Source organism: Vulpes lagopus, chromosome 8 (genome assembly GCF_018345385.1).
Source record: "Vulpes lagopus strain Blue_001 chromosome 8, ASM1834538v1, whole genome shotgun sequence".
In the NCBI taxonomy this organism is placed as follows: domain Eukaryota; kingdom Metazoa; phylum Chordata; class Mammalia; order Carnivora; family Canidae; genus Vulpes; species Vulpes lagopus.
Window position 1 is genome coordinate 103,448,167 of NC_054831.1, and position 12,393 is coordinate 103,460,559.

General features: G+C 40.1%; 1 long non-coding RNA gene across 3 annotated transcripts in view; it reads right to left on the reverse strand.

Annotated features, from left to right (window-relative positions):
* The window catches only part of LOC121497612, a 333,494-nt gene that overhangs the window by 185,976 nt on the left and 135,125 nt on the right, over positions 1-12,393 (reverse strand). For all 3 annotated transcript variants that reach the window (XR_005989523.1, XR_005989522.1, XR_005989524.1), the window contains exon 2: positions 7,606-7,706. This is a non-coding gene — a long non-coding RNA (uncharacterized LOC121497612). The remainder of the gene's footprint in view (positions 1-7,605; positions 7,707-12,393) is intronic.

Sequence of the window (12,393 nt, forward strand, 5' to 3'; positions counted from 1 at the left end):
TCTCTGTTTCTGTTCTTGGGCCAACCCTCCCTGCAGCTACATGTGTTTTCAAATCTGCCCTGTATTTTTAAATTATCCTGGTATTCTTAGCCTTTGGGCTTTCAGGACTCATTCAAACTCTCTCATCTTTCTTCTGCCGCCTGTCCAATTATTTCTGGGTCTCATTTTGCATGGTCTACCCGTAACTTCTTTTCAAGTAAAATTTACTTTCTAAACAGTGAAATGCTTTACCAGAATCAATGGCTTCTGCAACCTGTCCTTGAAACACAAATTGAAAGTCTTCACGATGGCTGAGGCACCCATCCATTTGCTTCCAGTCTGGCTGCTCCAGAGTTCTAGCATCTCCTTTGGGTGTTAGTGATACGGAGCACATTACCCTATTGGAAAAACGTTCCCAAGAATGGGAAACTCATGAGAAGAGTGAGGCTGTACCATTGGCGAGTTACCGCGTCTCTTCTCCTAGTCTCTAGTGCTGCTTGCCTTCCCCACAATCTAAGCATCCTTCCCAGAAGGAATTTCTGATCCTTGCACAGGCACATACACAGAACACTCAGATTCACACTGGTAGCCTGTTAGTAAAAATTAACCAATAATTATACCACTATCCTTGTGATCCTCATTGTCTTGATATTGGTCCCGATGCTCAATAGTCAGATGTGTGAATTCAGTTGTGTAGGATTCATCCCCCTTCTCTCTGTTGTGAGCTGACACCGCTGGATGAAAGCCCTCACTGAGTAGGGACAGTCTTGGCATCTCGATGAGTACAGTATAAGATCATATTTAACACCCATTTAGTTTTAGTTCAAAACACAAATTTTAAATGCCACAGAAAGCAGATTTATGGATCATTCTGCCTAATGCTCTGCTTATGATAACAACACTACAGACATATGCTAAGATATTCCTACCTCAAAAAAAAAGGACTATAATATAAGAACATTCATCAGATGCCAATTTGAACCCATGCGTCAACTTCCTTTCTTTCCTATATTCCCACTGAAATAGCCAAAGAAAATTAAAAGGAGGGAGAAGACATCTATGTCAACCCTGGAAAAAATAAAATTTTTTGAGAAAAAAATTGGTGTGACCTTTCTTACTAGGAAAATATAAATAACAAAATTGACTCAAGAAGAGATAAGAAATATAAATAAGCTAATGCCATCAAAGATAATAAAAATACCATTGAGGAACTGTCAAATCATAAAGGACATTTGCCCTGGAAGATTTTGCAAACCTTCAAGGGACAAGAAATTCTAATGCTTTTTAATCTGTTAAAGAGACTAGAAAAAAGATCAAAATTTTCCAATTCAATTTTAAAAACCAACTAGCATAACCCTGGCACTAAAGATCTGGCAAACACAGCCCAGAAATCCATAGACCAACATCACTTAGAAATGCTCATGCAAACATTTTAAGAAATATTAGCAAATCAAATCAGCAACATATTTTAAAAATAATAAGCAATAACTGTGATAGAGGAATAGCAAAGAATTTGGAGTCATCCTTAATCTATTAGGAAGTGGAGCTTAATTCCCTTCCATTTGAATCAGGGCTGATCTTAGCAACTTATTGGCCAACAAAACCCGAGAACTTCTGTAGTTAGGTCATAAGGAGTCTTGAAGCTTCCCCATCTATTGAAAAGGCAAATTGCATAACAATAAATGTAGTTTGAGTCCTCTTGGGTAAATTATTTTTTTAAAACTGGATTTTCTTTAATAATAAATTTATTTTTTATTGGTGTTCAATTTGCCAACATACAGAATAACACCCAGTGCTCTTGGGTAAATTAAATAAACAAACAGAAAGTATGGAAGCTACTTACCAAAATATCAATAGTTATTATAAGAGATTATACGGGTTTAATTTTTAAAAATTTTGCATATGTGATTTTTCTAATTTTTCTCCAATAGATATATGTCATTTTTGTGATTTAAAACAGTGTGGGCATATTTCTTAAATGTACCCACTGTAGACCATATACCCTTGAGTTTATCTCAGCCCTTCTTTTTTATTTATTTATTTATTTATTTATGATCGTCACACACACAGAGAGAGAGAGAGAGACAAAGACATAGGCAGAGGGAGAAGCAGGCTCCATGCAGGGAGCCCGACATGGGATTCGATCCCCGGTCTCCAGGATCGTGCCCTGGGCCAAAGGCAGGCGCCAAACCGCTGCGCCACCCAGGGATCCCTATCTCAGCCCTTCTTGAATACTATCATACTGTGACCTAAATACTTCTTAAAATGATTTCATGATTTTACTGTAAATGAGTAAAACTTTAACACTTTCGTCTTTAAACTATCATTAGTATAGGTTTCTGATTCTTATTTTTCTGAGTTGTTATTCACCTGATTCTTTCCCTTCACGACACTGCGCATCTCATTCCACTTTCATCTTCCCAGATTGCAAACATTAAGTAGCCAGCTCATCCTCATAAAGCAGCCTTCATTTGCCCCATCTCTGTTTTTACTGCAGCATTAAAATGACCACATGGCCAGAAATTAGCAGTTTAAGGACAGTCTCTGACTTATGATGATTCAGCTCACAATTTTCAACTTTATGATGGTGTGAAAGCCATACACATTCAGTAGAAGCTGTACTTCCAATTTTGAATTTTGATCTTTTCCTGGGCTAGGAGTACTTGGTATAATCCTCTCTCTTCATGAAGCTAGGCAGACAGCAAGCCACAGCTCCCAGTCAGCTCCCAGTCAGCCACACGAGCACAAGGGTAAACAAGCCATGCACTGACAACTGTTCTGTTTCTCACATTCAGTACAGTATTCAATACATTACATGAGATTCAACACTTTCTTATAAAATAGGCTTTGTGTTGGATGATTTGCCCAACTGTAGGCTAATGTAAGTGTTCCGAGCACATTTAAGGCAGACAGGTTAAGTAAGCTATGATGTTGGGTAGGTCGGGTGTATTAAATGCATTTCCACTTAGGATAGTTTCAACTTTCAATGAGTTTGTCAGGATGTAACCCCATGTAAGTCAAGGAAGATCTGCACTCCCAATTTAATGTTCCCTGACTTGCACTATATAAGAATAATTCCCCCCCAAATGTAAAATATCATCCATAATATCATTTATAAGGATATTTATTGAGCCAAATATGTTTATAGATTACTTCTGCACTACCCACTGGGAAAGCAAAATCTTTCTTTAGGGTCAATTTCAGTGACAACATCTATAACACTATAGCTTTTTACCTCCCAAATAGACATAGATATCTCTAGACTGCACAGATGGATCTGTATCTAAATTCACAAGGAAGGCCTTTTGTGAATCAATAAGTGCTATCCTAATGTCATTTTTCTTGCTGTCAAAATGCCAGAGTAAAGGGAAAAGGGTCCAAACTCAGCCTGTGTAAATTGTTAGTTTTAGGCTCTTCCCAAATTACCTGGGGGCCAAGGGAGGGATGCGAGTGTGCATGCATGCGTACACACACACACACACACAAGGTCTGAAATGGTCTCATCAATGTGCAAAGCCACCAGGAAGAAACAGTCTACGGTTTGATTTTGGATAAAAGAGCCTGGGAGTGGGGAGGGAACAGGGCAAGACAACGCAGTAGACAAGCAGAAAAGAGAGCTGAAGGAAGATGTCAAAGGACACAACTCAGCTGCTCATCATACAACTCAACTGCTCATCAAGCAGAAGAAGGTGAGGCTGGTTGCACAGCTGCAGGCCACTCTTGTCGGCATGAGATTGCTCACACAGGCCAATGATAAGTGTGCTCTTCCACGTGCACCATCTAACGTCACACCGAAGAATACTGATGCCTCACTTCACCTTCATTTCTTCTCACCTGATTTGCCACAGCCTTCCAACACAGTTCCATTTCTCTCCACTTTATCTTACACATGACTGTATGAGTGATTATGTTTAAACAAAACAAAACAATAAAAAAGGCATATTTTGGTCCCTATTGCTTCCTTGGCAAGTCTCTCTGAATAGAGCACAAATCCCATCATGTAGCATATGAGGTCCTTCCAAAGCAGGCCCATCCTCCCCTCCAAGACTCACATTATTATCCCACCTCCCAAGTTCTTCTCTCCTCGAAGAACCCTCCCCTTGTCTTCACTGACCATCCTTCTTGTATAGAGTATTGGGCTTCCCACCTGCACTTGCCCAAATACCACCCACCCTTCTTTAACACCATTTCCTCACTTGGGACTAAATAATTAACTTGGTCCTCTTTCCCTTTCTATTCCCAAAGTACTTTAAGTGAACCTCAGTAAGTCTATTTTAGCACAATAATAAGAACAATAAGCACTCAAAACAAAACCAAACAAAACAAAACAAAAAAAACAATGGCACTCAGGCCATTCACTCTACACGGGGTACCGAGCTGAGTACTGAGATCCTTAGGTGGTGGGAAAGAGAAACTTGCTGGAACCAAGAAAAGGGAGCTTTATTATAACACATCAAGAAATTCAAGGCAAGATATATAATCAGACTTCTAGAGGGACTGGAAAGAGATCAGAAGTCAGGGAAGTGCTTGCACCTTCACTCATTCACGCTCTCTCATTCCCTGTCTTTATCTCTCTATCTTTCTATCATCTCCATCCCTCTCAATCTCTCCTGCACCCCTCATTTAGCAATGCTTCTTCCTGGTCGCTGGGGCCTACAGTGAAGAGAGTTATGAAGATCTTCTTTCCCCACCCTCTGCTAGCCACTAGAGAACTATTTAAATGACTCCGTTCTTATTCAGGGTTGAGCGAATATTATTTTTGCATGCAGTTCATTATGTACAAAAAAGTGATTTTTCTGAAAAAGAGCAAAAGTAGATTGTTTGTATTAGGTAAACATACCCTAATTAATCAAGTGTAAGATTCCATTGATTGTGAGATTCACCTTCATTTTTTTCTGTATCATCAAGAGAAGAAAAAAATGCCACCTTTCATCATTATTAAGAAGCTGTCAGTTTTAAGACATCCTTATTTTTAGAGATGTTAAGATGTAAAACAATGATTCTTGATGAAATGTTATCAAGAGAATGAAGTATAAGCTACCTTAGTATAGCACCTACAATCTCACAAGGAGAAGTTGTTTATGCCATCTTCTGGGGAAAAGCCCAAGATGACCAGTTTACCACTACATAGGCCCCCATAGCTGGAGCTCATACCAGAAACTGTCAGAAACCACATTAACTCCTCTTAAAGATGACATCAATGACAGTAAATCAGCAATGAAAAGCCTTTTGGGTTCAGGTCATATAGACTCCCCAGATAAGACCTGCAAAGAGCTTGTCACAGGTTTCTGACCCTGGAGCAGAAGAAAGATTCCTCACTGTCTTCTGGATCCCTGAAGCAACTCGGCCCAAGTCCAAATGTTCAGGCGAAGGGTAACCCTCAACCTCACCCCCAATCTAGACACTTTTTCTCCCCACCAATCTCCCTCCCCCCCGGGGTGATCCATGTCAGGGATCTGAACAGTGGTGACCATTGCCCATTTCTGCCTCAGCTCCCTGCTTCTATACCACAGCCTGAAAGTGGGCTCTTGTAAGGCCAATCATCGAACTGATGACTGGGCAGATGGCATCTGGAACTCTTCACAGAGCCCAACTCTCTCCTTAAAGTGGCTTTACTGTCATTCATTTCTGCTTCTAAGATCCATCCCCATTGTTGTATGTACCTGCAATTCACTCATACTCACTCCTGCATACTGCTGTGCCACATGAAGGCACCACGATGTCTGCACCTCGCCTCCCGTAAATCATTTCTTTGAGTTCATTTTTTTCTTTGTTTTTTTCTGTTAAGAACAGAGGTTCTATAAGCCCTTATACATGCCTGCTGGAACACACATGCAAATGTTTTTCTAGAGTATGTACCCAGAAGTGGAATTGCAGGGTCTTCAACTACAGTCACTTTCAGCTTCACAAGATAATGCCAGGGATTGTTCCGACTGACATCCTAATAGGAGTTACACAAGCTCCTGGAATTATCAGACTTGAGACTGTCAGGCTTTCTAATTTTTGCCTATCAAGCAGAACGAAGGAAATGACATATGGTATATCATCACTTTTATAAAGTCCCAAGTAATAAATTTTTAGGTATATGTGCTTGTCATAAAACTATATTGAAAACAAAGGAAAGCCAAATGCACAATTGAGAATTATGATTTATCTCCAAAAAGAGACAAGAAAATGGGAATTACTATATTTATAGAATATATTCATATATCATGTGACTACAATATATTATCATATACATATTGAGTTTATTTCAAATAGCACATATTTTAATTGCTTTATTTTCTGTTCCCACAATGCTAAAACAATGACACCTTTGAAATTAGATTCTTATAGCCTCATCACCGGAAAAAAAAAAAAAAAAACATGCTTCCCTTCTAGCGCCAGACTGAAAAAAAAAAAATCTCAGGGAAGGACTGTGATTGGCTCAGATTAGATCATGTGCCCATCCCTGAACCAATCACTGTGGCCAGGGTAATAAACCTTAGGATTGATCTATCCTGTGTCCATCCCTAGAGCCAAAGGGATCGAATCTGTTGCCGTAAAGTGTGGGTAGAATGGTATGAAAAGGCAAAGCGTAACAAAAACCTTAAGTATTAATATCATCCATTTCTTCTTTTTTTTTTTTTTTTTTTTTTTTAATTTTTTTTTTTATTTATCTATGATAGTCACAGAGAGAGAGAGAGAGAGAGAGGCAGAGACACAGGCAGAGGGAGAAGCAGGCTCCATGCACTGGGAGCCCGACGTGGGATTCGATCCCGGGTCTCCAGGATCGCGCCCCGGGCCAAAGGCAAGCGCCAAACCACTGCGCCACCCAGGGATCCCCAATATCATCCATTTCTAAAGGTCACAGGCGGTAGAGCTAGGATTCAAATCCGGATCTGCATGACTCTGGAGCTTAGACTTGAACCACGTCAATTCCAGTTTCTGCTGGATTAAAATCTTACGCGTTTTCTCTAGCGTTAGGGCAGGATTTTCCTAAAGCTTGGGACTCTGTCTTATTTATCTTTGTTCCTCCAGCTCCTAGAAATACTACCTGGCACTTTTTAGGTGTTTTGTGGAATTGAATCCCTGAACTGCAAATTGCTTATTTGAACATATTGTTAAATCAACATGGATGTGACCATTTCTGAGACCAGCTGTGTGGGTCTTGTGCTCAGAAGAGAACAGATGGGGATTTGAAGAGTGGGAAGGGGGTAGAACATTTTAATTTCAAGAACATTTTAGCACCACAAAAATCAAAAGGGAAATAGAAATACTAGAAATTTTATACTTCAAGCAAAGTTGCCTGATGATCAAAAGCGAGAATAAGGGTAGCAAGGACTGGCTAGCCTACATTTTTCTTATTGAGAAAATCATGACTATTTAGATTTGTTACTCCTCTTACCTTTTCCAGTAAACTTTGGAGGAAGAAAAGTGGGATTGGGGTGGCTATCAGGAGACCTCTCCTTGGACTGTATCATTAAAACTATAACAAAAATGTATTCATGAGATTATTTGCAAATTTAAAAATAACCACTGCCTAGATACATGTTTTAAATCTCTCGGCAATAATTACCAATATTCTGTCTCCTTCCATTTCCCCCAATTGCGAGGTGAAGGTATTGTTTGAGAAATGATCTTTACCTTCATCTGTTTTCATCTGGGTCATGTTAGTTTTCATCTTTTTCCTTCCGTAGAATCATGTCTTTTTCCTAGCACTTGTCTTTTACGTTCCTTTGTGAAGCCTGAAATAGAACAAGCCAAAAATCATTTTCTTTGTTAAGCACAATCTTCTCGTTTCTCACTATTTATGTTGTCCTGCTTTGGAATGCTTCTAGTCTCCTCTGGACTTTGGATCTCATATTTAAACTTTTATCTTCATATTAGTCTTTCTTTTGTTCTTTCTTTGTTTCACAAAAAAAATAGTAACTTCATTCTAAATAACTCACCATTGTATTGCTTCCCTGGCTTGCACAGCCATTAAGTGGAATATAGTCTTTTAGTTTACAGTTGTGTTATGCTGTCTTGGTCTAGGCTGCTTCTAATTTTGCTGAAGGATCTGTATGTGGCTGCAATTAATTTATTTTTAAACATTTTCTTTCTTTCCCTCAGTCCTCTATTCTGTATTATCCAATCTGATATCCACTAGAGCATTATACTCTGATCCAAATTTTGCCCCATTCCAAATTTCAACTTTCTCTTCTTTTCCCTCCTATTACAGTCATTTTGTTTCTAATTACAATCCAGCTATCTACGGGCTTGTTTCACCAGAGGCCTTACCATTGGTGTTTATTCAGGTGATTTTGAAGTGAGTTTTGTTCTGATTAATTTGAAAAAAGGAGAAGGGAGGGGAGTAGAAAAACTGAAAACAATAATTGTTTCAGTCTTGAAAGCAAATATTCCCTACTGGCTATGAACACTGCTGGGATTCTCCAGGTCCTTATTTGCTCCTCCTGCTGCTTTGCCTGTATTGACTTATGCAGAGTGGACTCAAAATAGAAGTAGAAGTCCTAAGAGCCCTGACTCAAAGCTATGGCCCCTTGCCCTAAACCTTTTCCCCTACATCTTACTTAACAAACATTAGGTCCAAATCTACCTTTGTTTTTTGGGCAAAAGAAAGAAGTTCCTTTTGCCTTCTTTTCCTCCAGTCTAGTTGATGTAAGCAAAGCAGAGTGTGGTCTAGCTAATCTCTGCAGTTTTTTCCCAGATGACATTAGTCTTGTCACAGGGGCAAGGTCTTCTAAACATTCTTAACTCACAGAAAGCCATGGTGCAAAGCACACTGTTCTATAAAACACTTTATAGAATTAATTAAATCTCTAAACCACAGATTGGTTGTTTGAACATATTCTTGTGGCAACATGGATGTGACCATGTCTGAGACCAGCTGTGTGAGTCAGGAGCTCACAAGAGAACAAACAGGGGTGAGAGCCCATCCTCTGGAATATGAGAGTGAGGAGGTCCACTGGTCTACCCGAGTGAGCAGGATGGATGAAAACCCATCCCCACCATGGTCCTCTCTGAGCTACCTGCTACTTGTGAGACTACAGTCATGAGCAAAGTGACACTTGCTCCCTAAATGAGCTCTGTAGCCTCAGTTATAAAGAACTGAAGTGTCAATCAGCTCATTAGAATGCAGTACAATGCATACTCTGTTTCAGGCTTCAGACTAATAAAAATTGGAGATTAAAATCTCCAGCAAAATGCTTTTTCCTACACCTTGTGGTGGCACAGGAAAGCCGGGAGCTGGGGGAGACAGAGACTCTGACATCAGAGAGAAGTTGCGTCTTGAATCAAAAGCTCTGGTTATATGGCCCAGATAGTTTGGAAAGCCCAAGAGGCTCCCTTGGTGGGCATGAGACTTCACTGAAGGTTGAACTAGACTACCATACTGACGTCTGCCTCCTACTCACAAGAGTTTCCACCACCACCCCTACCAGAATTCACTGACCCAAGTACGGAAAGCCCAGGTATAGAACCAAGGCTCACAGAAAACCACGAATGTGTTCCTAAGTCTTTTCCAGACAAAGCTAGTGCTTTCTGTTGGTTAGAACAGATGCCAATGAAGCCAAAGCTTGGGCAATACATGAGCTAGTTTCTCACAGGAGAAAATTCTACCCTGTAGTCAGAGGCTAAACCTTTAAGCCCAGCCAGACATTTTGCAACTATGACTGCGTAATGAAGTCAATTTTGTGTTCAATTATCTACTGTGTTAGAAAACATACTGTCACTCTAAATTCTGTGTCAGAACCAATCTCTAAAGAAGTCCATTGCTGAAACAAAGTAGCCAGAGGCTACCCACGAAGCACAAGATAGAAAAAGATTTCTTCTAAGAAAGAAAAAAAATTAACAAAAGCTGAAAAGCCCCCAGATGGTTAAAGCAAGCCAGACATGGATGTCTTCACGCCTCTCTGTCCTATAGACGCAAAGAAAATTGAGGTGCTTCCCTGCAGCTTCTTAATTCAGGGATGAGACACTGCATTATACAAACATGAAAGGCAATTGCTGGAGGTGATGCTGAAGATGATAAGAGAAGCTAAATCTCTTCTCACTGAAAACCATCTCCCTCAAAACAAGCTCATGATGTCCTCACATTAATAAAGGAAGTGGGCTACCTGAGAGAAACTACCGAGAAGTTGACACCAAGATAAGAAGGGAGGAACTTAAGAAGAAAAAATGATCTCATTGGTCGTGCTATGAATGTAAATTGGTACGTTTCTGGAAAGCAATTTGGCAACATACCTTTCAAAGCCCTTCAAAATAAGTATGACCTTTGACTTAGTAACCCTACTTCCAAACATCTACCCTAAGAAAATAATAAGAAGCTGGAGAAATATGCCTGCCACAGAATTATCTAAAATGGTGAAAAATTAGACATATAAATATACAATGGAACAAGCCATACTACAGAAAATTATGCAATTATTTAAATTGTAGCTTTAAGATTAGTCAGCAATATGAAAACACACTCATAATATATTAAGTGAAAAAGAAAGGATGTAAAATAACATAAGAAGAATTATTTTAGGTAGTTTATAGATATTTTTACAAGGACATATAACACTAGTGATTTTTATTCCATCATGGAATCACAGTTTTTGTTACCAAATGTTCTACAGTGAACCCGTATTACTTTTACAATCACCAAAAAGCTATTTTTTAAGAAAATTTAGAAGTTTTTATGCCATAGTGTTGGGGAGAGGGAAGAACAGATTACAAAATTGTATAGGAGAAAAAAGGCCTAAAAGGAAATACTTAAAGTATTATTTTTTGTTATGTTAGGATTATAGGTCACTATATAATTTTTTGCTTTCTACTTTTGGTATTTTCCTATTTTTCTTTAAACAAAATAGATGTTTTTTTATACAGGAAGAGATATTTCTAAAGAGAAAAAGGATGAAAGAAATAAGATCAGGCTAGAAATTCTCATGAATGATAACAAAACCACCTAAGAAGAGAACCAGAGACTTCCTTCTATTTGGTCTTCTATCGGAAGAGGTAAGAAGATGAGGGAAACTTTTTATGCTGCTCTTAAAATGGGCTACCAAACCCAAGGTGAGTGAACCATAGAGATACCACATCATAAAGAGAGACAAAAAGTGAAGGGAAGGGGCAACCTCTTACAAGAGAAGACTGGCCTGGCTCAGCAACCCTTGTCCTATCACCTCTCTCCAGTGTATACATGCAGACACCAGGCAAATGCAGAGGATTAAAGGATAATCTTTGTAATCATGAATTGTTGGTCTGGCCTAAGAAAGAGTGCTCTAGTCGGCAGCTGCCGAGGCTATGAAAACGTACTGCTCAGATTTTCTAAGGTGGGGAGCATAATCAGTGGTCCCAGCTGCTGCACAATGGAATCTACTATCACATTTGAGCCAGGATCAGGCCCTCTTTCCGCTGGCTGCTCCCAGACCAGTGACTGAGTGCAGCAGGGATACTAAGACAGATCCATTCTTGGGAGCCTTGATGGAACTTCTTTACAGCTGCACTGAAGTCTAAGATCTTCTTCCTTCCTTTCTGCCCTATTTCCTCCTCCCTCACCCCCCAAAAAAGAGGTCAGACCAATATGACAGTCTGGTGGCTCTCACAGCCTTCTCCAGCTCCCATCCCTTCCTTCTTACAGCATTTCCCCCCAATAAAGCCCTGAAACATCTCACCCCATCTTGACATCTGCTTCTCTGGAACTGGACCAACAGAGGGTCACTCCTCCATCCATTCTCCCACTTACAGAATCCAATAATAGACCCATTTATAGAGATGGGTGTGCTAGCTACAAAAGAGTGGATCGGCATTTCATATCCCAGTAGGATTTCTACAGTAGACTTACTGATCAGGCTTCAATACCCATTTCAGCATCAGAAGAAAACTGCAAAGATTTGGGAAACCCAAAAAAATGGGGATCCTGGGATCCCTGGGTGGTGCAGCGGTTTGGCGCCTGCCTTTGGCCCAGGGCACGATCCTGGAGACCCGGGATCGAATCCCACATCGGGCTCCCGGTGCATGGATCCTGCTTCTCCTTCTGCCTGTGTCTCTGCCTCTCTCTCTCTCTGTGTGCCTATCATAAATAAATAAAAATTTAAAAAAAAATGGGGAGCCTTTGAACAGTCTACTCTCCCACCAGTTGGCATGAATGAGTTTCTTGTGGGTCAAGTGAATATTGCTGCATGTAGGTGGATTTAAATGGTGTTGCTTGTACCCATCCAAATGATTTAAACTCAGATTTACTCAGATTTGAAGGTGATGAGAATTCAAAGTAAGGAATCCAACCACCAGCTTCAATGTTGTATAAGGGCCTGGGGAAAGCCTGGGAGAAGACCCCTGGAAAGGAACTGAGAGCAGCCTCCAGAAAATGAAAGTGGTCCTGGGCTGACAGCCAGGGAGCTGAAACCTCAGGCCTACAACCACAGGGTTGTCCTGCCAACAGCCTGAATG